The sequence below is a fragment of the Agelaius phoeniceus genome, chromosome 16 (assembly GCF_051311805.1).
Source record: "Agelaius phoeniceus isolate bAgePho1 chromosome 16, bAgePho1.hap1, whole genome shotgun sequence".
NCBI classification, from domain to species: domain Eukaryota; kingdom Metazoa; phylum Chordata; class Aves; order Passeriformes; family Icteridae; genus Agelaius; species Agelaius phoeniceus.
In genome coordinates, this window is record NC_135280.1 from 2552052 (window position 1) to 2564578 (window position 12527).

A 12527-nucleotide genomic window follows, 5' to 3' on the forward strand; every position below is an offset into this window, starting at 1 on the left:
CTGGGGCTGCAGGGCTGGCAGAAGCCAGGAACCACAGCACCACAGAGTGATGCTGCCCCTTCCATCTTTTGTGGGCAGAATGCCCCTTGCCAGCCCTCCACGAGCACCACAACCTCGGGGCTCACCTCAACCCTCCAGGCTTTGATTTCCATTCCATTACCAGGTCAATTTTGCCTCTGCAAGTCCCTGGGGATGCATGGCAATGCATCCATCCCCACAGAGATCTCACAGGGATGGTACAAAGGGACCTCACTGTGGCCACTGTGTGCACAAGGCTGGCACCCTCTGATGGTTTGTCACCCCTGGCATGGCAGAAACAGGGGACATCCTCTGAGTGCCATCAGGGAGCTGACACCTCAGCTGGGAGAGGACCTGGCAGCCCTGGCCACTGTCCCCAGTTGACTCCAGCCCTGGTGATGTGACAGGAGGCAGGAGGCAAGGAGACAGCAGCACCCACTGCAGAGTGCAGGACAAGCCACTGGACGTGGAGTCACTGGGCTGGTGGGGACAAGGACAGGCAGATCCAGCTGTGTTTCTGCCAGCACTGCTGCCATGGGGAGACACAACTCCAGCAGCAACACCGTGTCCCCACATGCCCCCTCAGCTCTCTTGCAAGCAAATGTGCCATGACCCAGCTACAGCATCTCCTTCCCACCGTGGGTTCCCTGTGCCACTGCGGGCTCCTGGTGCCACTGGCAGTGCTGTGTGAGTGCTGCCCGGCCGGCTATTACCACAGGAAAAGCTGTAACACTACAGCAAACCTCCCTGCTCAGCCCTGCTACAAATCAGGGTCAGGCGGCAGTGCTGTTAGACAGAGCCTGCCGGTACGTGCTCCTGCTCCTAATGTCCTCCTGCCACACACTTAATGGGGACACTCAGGAGAACCACGCCACGAGGCTGAGGCTCAGCCCCACCGCCCATCTGGGGGCTCCTGCCCTCAGAGCTGGCTCCCCACCACCGGCAGAGCTGAGGGTTAGCACCAGGGAGGCACGGCCGGGGATGTTTTCTTCCTCGGGGCTGCTCTGGCTTTACCTTTAACATCTGCAAATGTGGTTAAAAGTTTGCTGAGCCTATTTTTAGAGCCTCTCACCACATGCGATTTCTCCATCGTGAGACAGGAAACGCTGATGAGGCTGTTCGCCCCGGAGCTGCTTTCTCCTCCCTGGATGGCCTCTGAGCTCCTCTGGCCTGTGTGTGCTGTCACAGCCACTGGTGGCCCTGGTCCCCACCAAGGGTGACAAACTGCTGGGGGCTGCTGCCAGCATGGTGGTCACACTGAGGTCCCCATCCACGGTCCCTAGACAGTGGGGGGACAAATGTGTCCCAACACCACTCAGGGACTTGAAGCCAAAACTGACCCAGGCAATGGAAATACAAAACCTTGAGGGTGAAACCAGGCCCCAGCATTATGGACCTTGTCCAGCACCTTGCCCTGTGCCTGGGTTTCCCTAAAGGAACAAAATTCTGCTTGGCTGCCCACCCCGGAGCAGCACTATGGGCCTTGACCCGGAGATGCACCAACACTGGGCACCAGCACTGCCAGCAAACGCATCTGGCAGGGGTGCCCACCACTGTCCCTCACACCCACTGCCCCCAGCACGAGCAGCTGTGTGTCCCCAGCACACTTTTGGATCCAAAGCAGACTGGGCTGCCCCATGGAGCTCCAGCTCTCCCCACTGGTGGCAGGGTTGGTGCCATGGTTGGCAGCACGCAGGCGCGGCTGCGGCCGGGCAGGCGCGGGTACCCGCTGTTTGAATGTCAACACCTCATTTATACATCTTGATTGGCTCTCATCAGCCATGCTGCGCTCCACCTGATTGCTCCGAGCCCACGCGGGGTGCCAGGCTGCAGCGCCTAATTCCAGTTAATTGGCCCTTCATCCGAAGCAAAACAGAAATACGGGGATAAAGAAACAATAAAGCATCCTCCCCCGCTAAAAAAAAAAAATAAAAATTAAAATCTTGGCATTCTGGGGGTTTATTTCGCAGCTATGAGCAGGCCATGCTGTGGGCTATGGGAATTCCTTCCCTGGAGTGCTGGACTCTGCATGAGCTGGGAGATGCTTTGCCACCCCACAGGCTCGTGTCACTCGTGCTCCCCCCATGCCACGACGAGCGCTGCGCTCGTGTCACACTCGCCTGTGCTCCTGCTCCCGCCCGCTCCCGCGAACCACTGAGGCTGAAATTTCAATTAAGAACGAGAAATAATTACCCGGCGCTCCACATTTCCTCTAAGATGGTAGCCAATGCCGGCGAGCCGAGTCACCGCCTCCCGCCACGTCCTGGCGCTCACCGGCGGGCTGGCATTCGGGTGACATTTCCAGGATAATGCCGGCCCAGCTGCCGCACGCTGCTGGCTGCTCCCACAGCCATGCTGGGAGGCCGATGCTTGGAAGAGATGCTCTCTTCCTCGGTGGGAGAGGGGCTGCTGCGAGCCCTTGCAGCCCTGGCTCAGCCTCTGAACCCTCTGCCTGCTCCCAGCCGTGCCCTGGGCTGGGATGCTTGGTCCCCTGCTCGCCACCTGGCAGAAGTGATCCGTGATAATGGCCTGGCTCAGCTCCTTCCAAGGCACACACGTCATGGGGAACCACCATGCTGCTGTCCCCAGCAGCCACTGTGCACACGGATGGGGCACGTGGGGTTGTTCCCCTCACTCCAAGGAAGAGGCTGGAGTGCTGGAGTGTGTCCAGAAAAAGGCAACGGAGCTGGGGAAGGATCCGGAGCACAAGAAGCGGCTGAGGGAGATGGGGGAGTTCAGCCCGGAGAAAAGGAGGCTCAGGGGAAAACTTCTCACTCTCCTCAAGTCCCTGACAGAAAGGTGCAGCCAGGTGGGGTCAGGCTCTGCTCCAGGTAACAAGTGATGGGACAAGGGGAAATGGCTCAAGCTGAGCCAGGGGCAGTTGGAGTTGGATATTAGGAAAAATGTCTTCACCAAAAGGGTGGCCAGGCATCAGAACAGGCTGCCCAGGGTACTGGTGGATTGTTCATCCAACCTGGAAGTGGAAAAAATGTGTGGATGTGGTACCTGGGGACATGGTTTAGTGGTGGGCTTGGCAGTTAATGGTTGGACTTGATGGTCTTAGAGGGGTTTCCCAACCTTAATGATGCTGTGATTCAATGATTCTATGCAGGAGGGCAGGAACAAGAGGATGGGCAGCACAGGGGCAGGCAGCAGCCTTGGCTGCACTGCTGGCATGTGGAACAGCATTGGGAAAGGGCAGATGGACTCAGTTTCAGGACATGTCCCCAGCCTGGGGACGCCAGCAGTGTGGCTGTGTCAGCCTCCCCGGTTGGTGGTGCTACTCCAGGCAAATGTGCCAGCCCAGAGCTCACCAGGGCACCTCAGAGCTGCCCACAGCTGCAGAAATCACACCTCTTGCACTGTTTTAATTTAGCACAGCCAGAAATAAGAGGAACAAGCTCCATCGGGGTTGGAAAGGGCACAAACCCCAATCAGAGGGTGATCTGCCACCTCACAAGTGCTCCTGCAGCTTTGCCTGTCGAGACAGCCTGTCCTGGCTCCAGCTCATGCCCTGCTGGGGTGACACAACCCTGTCACAGTGACACAACCCCACTGCAGATCCCCACAGTCCTGCCCAGAGAGCTGTGGGAGATGCAAACCCTGGGAGAAGGCAGAGATGGGACACTGACCTAGGCACAAAAGGCTCCTCTACCATAAAGATGGATGAGAACGAGGGAAGAATGAATAAGGATCCAGGCTGCAGCAGAACAAGCTGGTGTGGAAGATGTGCCATGTCCCCAAAACCAGACCCTCTGCCATCGATGTGGATGGTGCCTCATTTCCCCTGGATGTTTTCCCATTCCTCTTCCCATAATCCAGAGCTGGGGGGCCACTGCAAAGCCTGCAAGTCCCGTGACTCCAGTGGCAGGGGATGCAGGAGCCCTGGGCAGCGATCACAAGAACGGGGAAAGCAGCAACCTCAGGTTGCAGATTAGCTTCATTTTACAGCCAGGGAGGCAGAAACCTCCCGTGGTTCAACATCTTGCTGCAGACCACACAGGGAGCCCGGGGAAAGCCAGGGAGAGGTCGCAGGTCTCTGCGGGGTGAGAGCATCCTCTCTCTGGGGAGGGAGGGAGGGAGCTCAGAGCCCACAGCGGCCCCAAACCATTGCTGCACCCCAAACCTCCCCCAGGGCCACGCTGCACCCCTTCCCCTCTGACCCCAAGCGGTGGGGGCTGCAGAAACCAGTTTGGCAAAGAGAGAGAGGCTCTTTACCCAAGTTGAAATGCACTTCCCTTGACTCGGTTCCCAGTTGAGCGTAGAGGAGACCCAGCTTGGCCGGCAGCCACGGCGCTCAGCTCTGCACGTCCCCGCCGAGAGACACATTCCTCAGCACTGCAGCTAAGTGCAGCACAGCCTTTGAGGCCTTCACCCCTCCTTCAATGATAATTTATGCCCTCTGACCCAACTCCCCCTTTTAAATCAGGCTGATCAATAGAGAAATCAGACAATCCTTTTAAGAAACTATCTCATCTGATCCTGCCAGCTAATGATCTCTGCTCTCTTTACAGCTGTTTGCAGATCTGTAGCCCGGGCTGCTAGGGGAAGCAGGAGGGGAAAAAAGCCACTGGGCCAAATTCCTCCTTCCTCAGTCCAAGCAGGAGCAACAACAACACTGATGATTTGTATGGAAGCAAAACAGGAGATGCCAACTCCTGTTTTTTGGAAAACAAGCTGAGCATCATGCTGCAGGGAAGCACTAGCTCCCAAAATTTGCTCCCTCATCCATCTCACCACCAAACATGCTATTCTCCCATTCTGGGAGACCTGACAAGGCATCCTCACTCTTCTTACAGGTTGCAGCTTCCAGGCTTTCCAATGCCTCCCCTCCAAAGAAAATCCAGCAACACAAAGCAACAACCCCAAATCTGTTTCCTGGCTGAACCATGGTCACCCCCACCCTGCTCTGTGCACAGCAAGGATCCAAGGGGATGCTCTGAGCACTGGGATCTCTGTCACTTGGCTGGAAAACCCTCATCCCTCACAGGGATTTTCACTTTACCAGGGCAGCAAAAGCCCAGGGGTGCAGCTAAACCAGATCAGTTGGAGAGGGAGCAGTGTCCAGCACAGCACTGAGAGCAGTGTGGACACATCCCTGGAACAGCCTCCAGAAGGGCTTTATTGATGGCAGCTGCATTTCTATTTAACTGGCAAAGGAACAGGGTTAACCAGTGAAGAGGGAAGCATTAGAGAACCCTTGAAGTCTTCAAAGTAAATCAGCTCCTGGAACAAACACGCTCGGTAGCCAAATGTCCCCTTCTCCTTTGTGTGTGCAGAGATATTGACATTTATTATGATGCCCATACCACCCAGAGGAAGGATGCTTTCCTTGCATCCAAGGGCCATTTCTCACCCTGGCACAGTCACAGGGATTTCTCCCCTGCCAAGGCAGAGCTTGGCCCCCAGCACTCCCTCTTTTAAACCACCCAGGAGGCAGGATGGGACCGTGTCCTGGGGATACTCAGCACCTTCCCAGCCCCACCAGGAGCCAGGGAGCCCCACCAAGCCTGGGACACCTCCAAGGTCCCCCCACCGCCTGTCCCCTCCCACCCAGCCCTTGCTCTGAAGCCCGAGAGCAGATGCAAAAGCCAAGGGGTCTGCAGGGCTGCGGCAGCACAGCACGGTGCAGGTCCTGCCACAGCAGTCACAGTGAATTACAAGGTATTAGAGCCCCGTGCTGCCGTGTCTCTGTGCAGCAGCAGTCACGGTGAAGGACATGCTATGATAGGACTAGAGTCTCCTCTGGAGAATCCAGTCACTGGCCTGGTGCAAGGCAGTGGTATGAGAGGCCAGCCCTGTTCTATAGATCATGCAGAGACAGGCATGTGAAGGACATGCTATTACAGGACAAGGAGGCTTGAGAGCCGTGGGGTTTGGGGAGGGGGACGGCTGTGCCTCGCTGGATCACTGAGTGCCCACGCCTCGCGAGCCAGCAGCCGTGAACGTTTTTAATTATGCTTTCCTACTTTATCGAGCATCTCATTTTCATTTACACACCAGCCATCTCCACCTGAGAACGTGGCCACTGCTGCTCCTTTCCAGCACTGCTCCCATATTCCCTCACGCATCCTCAGCACAGGGGACCCATTTGGTGACAGACACAGCCCTGCCCTGCAGCTCCCCTACGCTCCCCACACGATGCCAAGGACCATCAGGGAGCTGGGCAGAGCCTCCCTGATGCTCAGTGTCCCTCCCTGTCGGAGCAGCCAATTTTAGTGGCTGCCATAAATGCAGCAGGAGCAGTGTCCTCTGGTGAGGCATCGAGCGGTGACTAAGAGCGGAGATGACAATAAAGCAGAGGAAGCAAGGTCTGACTGCAAAGCAGCAAACCAACCCCCCCGAATCCTGCTCAGAGGCACTGACTGATGATGCCCCCCCAAACCAGAGCCCGAGCCCAGCGAAGGAGGGCTGGGCTCTCTGGGGCTCAGGCTGAGCCCAGGCACAGGCTCGGTTTGGGTGGAAATCCCATAAACAGGAGGGGAGAAAGGCTTCCCCCATCAGGACACCGGCATGGAGTTCAAGCCTCTTAGCAAAGCACACAGGGAGACTTGTGCACAGCCCCTACAGATAAATCTATACCCCCTGAAAGTGTTCTCAGTGGTAAATGCAGTAGAGACTGTGCAGGACTTGACAGCTTGAGGTGTATTTATGGTGCTCTGGCACCGGGGACACAACCAGTTGGGATTTTTGCTCGGCTCTACCACTTGGGCATAGCACAGCCACAACAAACCCATTTGAATACCTCTTGTTTCAACCAAGGCAGAGATCCAGCCTATTCCCTGCGGAGCAAGCGCCAGACCTGGGGCCAAATTAATCTCCGATGGATCTCCATCAACTTCATGGAGTTACAACTACAATTTGGCCCATGCCTGACACGTAAATCTGCTCATTTTTCTTCCAAATCGTCCAAATACCGCAGCATTTGTTAGCGCAGGAGAGGGGACGCATCCTCCGGGAGAGATCTCTTTGGATACCGCGCCAGCCCTTTCTTTTTTTTATTTCCTTTGCTGCCTGGGATAAAAGGCAAGCGAGACAGACCGTGGTACGTGTCTGAGCTGTTTGGGAAAGAAATAGGAATTTCCTCCTGCCATTCCCAGTCTTTTGATAGGCAGGTGGGATGCGAGCAGGAATAACTCAATCAAGACAGAGCAATTTTTAATTAATTTGTGGATCCCTTCACCGGCTGATTGCCTTGGAGACAAAAGGGAAGCCTCTCCTTTAACACTTGTGTGTGCCTGGTACTCTGAGCCTCCCCTTTTCACCGGCACATCTTTGGTCTTGAAAGCTGCACAAAAGGAAGAATTCCTTGATCTTTTGCCTCGGCTTTTGCTAAGATGGAGACACACATGAGGGGGAGCTGGGCTGGGGGGTTTTTTGGGTTTCTTTTATATTTTGGGGAGATTATTAAAGCCCAAAATTCCCATAGAGAGAGGTGGGGAAGGAAAAAAAAAAAAAAAAAAGAAGGAAAGGGGAATAAAAACCCTCAAAGCTAAGAAAGGAGAGCGTTTTCCGTCAACACCTTCTGCCCAGCCTGCTCCATCCCCAAGGGGAGGGAGTTGAAAGGTTCAAGCTACATCAAGTGGTGAGTAATGCAGCGGGAGGCTCCTGCTCAGGGCTGGGCTCTCGCCCTCTGCCACCCTCCCTGCCCCGTGCCCGGTGCTGGCAGGGCAGAGCCCAGCTCCCACCCTCCCCTTCTCCCCCCACCAGCGACCGTGGGGATGCGGGAACTTCCAAGGCAGTGAGTGACACCACAATTATCGATTGCCGGCTGCAAAGGCTTGCTCTCGCCTCCCCCCCTCTTCTCACTTGTTTTCTTCTGTGCAGCAGTGCCAGCCTTCAGAGACTGCTGCTGTAAAAGGCTGGGATTGACGGGGTGTCAAGATATCCGCTGCCCCTGGCTTTTAACGTTCCCTTGCAGGGGGGAGCGGGAAGAGCCCCTGCACCGGTGAGGGGAGCTTGGATAGCTCCAAAAGAAAGGGAGGAATGAAAAGCCTCCCTCTCTCTCCTCTGTCGAGGAGATGCTCTTGAACCACCACAAGCAGCTTTTTCAGCCTCAGCTTGGCTGCGTGCGTCTCGGAAATCTCAAGATGCTGGGAAGGAGGAGAGGCGAGGTGCCAGCCGGCCCCTGACCAAAATCAAGGCACCCAAGAAACCCACCACGCTCCCCAGCAGGTCTCTGTGGGGTGGCACACACACCTGACCACCCAGCAGGTTTGGGAGTAGCCATTTTAGAGGTGGGAAAGACAAGACACATCCAGGCCAGATAAGGTCACTCAGAAAAGGCTGCAAAAGGACTGGGACACCCCAGCTCGGGCAAATCCTCTGCCGTTCAACCCTGATGGCACAAGGGGTGCCAGATCAGAGGGCTTTCCTAGCAAAGACCAGCAAAGCAGGAACTCCAGGTGATCCCCGGATCCCCCACCAAAGGCTGCAATACCACCCTGCCCAATGGCCCTGGGATGGTCCCTTGCCAACCCTGCCCCCAGCTCAGCTGGCCACCCACAGCAAGCGCCATCCCTGCCACAAAATGGGGACGGTCACCTGCCTGTGCAGGTGTTTGTTTGCAGAGCCTGGTGGCACCTTGGGACCATGGCTAAGTGTTACGTGCTGGAGCCAGAGGCCTGAAATTAAAGCCGGCTCCACGGCTGTCGGTGTCGACACCTGGTGATGGGAGGAGAGGGATCGATGATGGAGAGTCTGTCGCTCCTGATGCATCGCTGTCAGGGTCAATACACAATTCCCGGGGAGATCAGATGTCCAGGTTAACTGCTTTGCCTCCGTGCTAAGCCGATGGGCTGGCAGAGCCCCATCCTGCTCACACATCCTCCTCCCCAGCCACGCTCACCCCACAGCCACCAAATGCCACTGACAGCAGCCCTGGGGCTTGTGGCTCTTGTTTTCCTCCATGCAGAGCTCAAGTGTAGTTCAAATGGGTGCCCAAGGCTGGGAAAGGGACACAGGGACAGCAAGGACCTGCCCCCCAGGAGCTTTTGGCTGCATCAAACCAGCCCCCTGCCATGGGCAGCATCTCCATGGGACCTTGTGGGGACACAGGGCTTGGGGACACAGGCCAGCAGCTCCTCTGGCCACCCAAGGGGGCTGGGAGGGGTGATGAGACCTCTGAAGGGGGGAGCCCCATCTGCCAATCTCCCTGTGCACCCCTGAATTCCTGAGCAACAGAAAAGGCAGGAGAGGAGGGAAACTCGCCCAGCACAGGTCCTGCAGGCTCACTGGCTGTGTCCTGCTCCTCACCCTGGGTGGGCAGAGCACCCACGTGGCCTTGGCACAACACCTGTCCCCTCCAGGTGACACGGCAGACCCCCGTGGGACAGGAGAGCTGTGACAGCAGGGCTGCACCGTGCCCTCTGCACCAAGCAGGCTCATGGCACTGCACGGCTCCCCGAAACCATTGCAGTGAGCACAGGCAGGAGGCAGAAGCCCTGCTGCGCCCCCATCCCCTGTGCCACGCCAGGCAAGGATCCCTCCCGGGGGGTCCTGTGAGGACGAGAGCCACCCGCAGCCAGGCTGCAGCATCTCCCCCCACCCGACAGCTCCCGGGGGCTTTCAGCTGCTCATCTCCTCCTCCAGCACAGCACAACCGACCCGGGGGAGCCCGCTGTGACCCCCTGAGGAGGGGACCAGGGGGTCCTACCTGCTGTCAGCCCGCGGAGCCGGCCTGGGGGGGACACAGCATCACACCCGGCGCAGTCAGACTCACATCAGCCCCCCCAAAAAAATCCCAAGAAAACAGAGCGCGGCATGAATAACAAAAGCAGCGATCAGTAAAGACTCTCCCAAGAGGCTGCAAGTTCTTCAATTAGAGCTCGCATTATAGGAATGAGAAACTCCACGCCGTCTTCCGTAAGGATAACACTTTTTTCCCCCTCTCTTTTAAAGAATAAAGGGAGGGAGGGAGAGGAAGGGCTGCATCTCTAATGCAACAGACAGGTCTGCTGAGATTCACTTTGGCTCTTATTTTGACTTTCATCTAAAAGAGCTGCCCTGGGAATCCATTAAGTCCAATTTAAATCGGCTCTCCGCCCTCACGGCTTCTCCCCGCCTTCGCGGCCCCCCCGGCTCCCTTCTCCCCCCTCCTCGGAAGCAAACAAACACAAAAGCAAGGCCAGGCAGGGCGGGCAGCGAAGGGCAGGCAGCGAAGGGCAGCACCGGCGCGGTTCGGAGCCCTTCCCGGGGGGATTACAGCCCTCCCCAGGGCAGTTGCTCCATCTTTATTTCCGCCCAAATAAACACAATCCGGCCACGTTTGGGTACCGCCTCGGTGTCCCCCAGCCCGGCGGCGCTTTTTGGGGGAGCCCGTGGGGTTTGGGGACCTGCACATCTCCCCCCTTCCACACACCGCAGGCGTATTTCCCCCCGGTTTTATTATTTTTGAGGACAATTAGCTCCGTTAACGCCGCAACCGGCAAAGTTGGTTGGACGGGATATAATCACATACTTCAGGTTGGTTGGGGTTTCTTTTTGGGGTTTTTTTTTTTAGGGTTTTTTTTTTCTCCCCAGTGAGCTTCCCCACGCCGAGATCATTCCTCCGCCTTTGGGAATCGCCCCCCCTCGCAGCCGGGCGAGGGACGGACCCCTCGCCTTTCATCTCACCACACTCATTCAAGCTCTGCTTCTGTCGTATAAGCAGTTTTCCAGCTCTTCCCCCCCCCCGCCTCCCTCCCCGTAACACACCCGCTCTGCATTGCATCCTATTCATATGTTTTCAATCATCGCCGTTTCGTTATTTAAAACAAAAGCACACGGTTCCCCACCCCCGGGCAGCACTCCGAGCCCCCTCACCGGGCTCCACGGCTATTCCCCGGTTTGTTTGTTTATTAATGTCAACGGGAGGATTTGGAGGCGAAATTTGCCGTGGGAGAAAAGGGAGCGGGAGGTGAAAGTCCCATCAAGGGGCTTTCCAAAGGCGCAGCCAGATGTGCAAACCCCACGATTCCTTGGGTTATCTGCTAGATCCATTTTTTCCTGCCCTGCCAGCCACCGAATAAAAGAAAGAAAATCCATCAAGTCAGCGTTCTCACGTGCAGACAACGGCAAGGAGAGCCAGGCGCCCGCCCGCGGCACCGCCGCAACTTTTGGAAGTATAAAACCATGCACATCCATAACTCCTCAATTAAATCAGCCTCCCCGGGAAGGCTTCCCTCCGCAGAGGCTTTCGCAGCCCCGTGCCCATTATTATTTTAACTTTGCAAAAGTAGGGATTCAGGACAAGCAAAACGAAATCCGCCCCCTTCCACGCACAAACATTTCCAAGTCTCAGCTGCATCTTTGTTCAGGCACCCATCAATCGGCAAGTCAGGAGGGGTTTTGGACCGGTTGCAAATTTCTTTATTACTTCCAGAAAAGCAAAAACAACCCCCCCCACACACACACGCCCCCCCCGGCTCCTCCGTCGCTGCTGCAAATAGGACACACACACAACACACACACAACACACACACGCACGTATAATCCCCCCTCCCTCCCCAAACTCCGCGATGCCGGCGCCGTGCATCCATTCAATCGCAGCAGCAGCACACGAGTTGCACAAGAGAAAAATAAATCCGGAAAAAGCTCAGTCCGCACACCCTCACCCGCCCCCCCCCCCCCCCCACACTCACGCCCTCCCTTCCAATTCTGCTGCGGCTTCAAGAAAAAAAAAAAAAAAAAAAAAGAAGGAAAAAAAAAGGAAAAAAAAAAAAAAAGCACAAAGATGTAGCTTGCAACAATACCTGCGATGGTCCTCGCTCTCTCCTCTCTCTCCTGCTGGCTCGCTCTCCTCCTCTTCCAGAGCACAGTAGCCAGATTAGATCCTTAGAAAAAAAAATGTGAGAAATAGCACAATTCTCCCTTTTTTTTTTTTTTTTTTTTTTTTTTTTTGCTTCCCTTCTCAGCAGCCCTTCTGAGCTCCTTCACTAACCATTATTCATAGACCACTAGGGGATATAAGGTAATTAGAAACGGCCCTATAGCATCCAGCCTGAAAATGTAATGCCAGCGGTAGGAGTGGTGGAGGGCTCTGGCTGCGGGCGGCTCCGGCAGAAAGTGCTCGCTGGAGCTGGGGACCGAGGTGAGAAGTGGGGTGGAGGAGAGGGCGAGCGGCAGCGGGTGCTGGCAGCTCTCCCGACAGAGACCAGGGTGGCCAGGGACACCGAGCGGCACCGGTTTGGGTTGGGTTTGGGGTTTTTTTTTTTTGGTTGGTTTTTTTTTGTTTGGTTTTTTTTTTTTTTTTGTATTTTGGAGTGGGCTCGCCGTGCCCGTGTGAGCCGTGCTGGGGCTGCGTGTGTGTGTGTGTGTGTGTGTGGTGTGTGTGTGCGCGCGTGTGTGTGTGTGTGTGTTTGTGCCAGGAATAGCAATCAGCAGAGGCAGCACACAGAGCGCAAAAATGCCATCATGCAGGGTCAACAGAAAGCTGCAGACATTTTTTTTTTCCTCTCTCTCTCTCTTTTTTTTTTCTTTTTTTTTTTTTTTTTTTTTTTTTTTTTGTAGGCTTAATCCTCTGGAGCGGG

The 12527-nt window shown here is 55.9% G+C and overlaps 1 protein-coding gene across 6 annotated transcripts in view; it reads right to left on the minus strand.

Annotated features, from left to right (window-relative positions):
• RAI1 (retinoic acid induced 1) overlaps window positions 1–12527 on the minus strand; it is a 74321-nt gene that overhangs the window by 27319 nt on the left and 34475 nt on the right. For 5 of the 6 annotated variants that reach the window (XM_077187132.1, XM_077187131.1, XM_077187133.1 and 2 more), the window contains one exon: window positions 11751–11831. The gene's annotated coding sequence lies outside the window, so the exon portion shown is untranslated. Of the gene's footprint in view, window positions 1–11750; window positions 11832–11938; window positions 12068–12527 lie in introns of those variants that run through there. The other variant, XM_077187135.1, reaches the window with a different exon arrangement.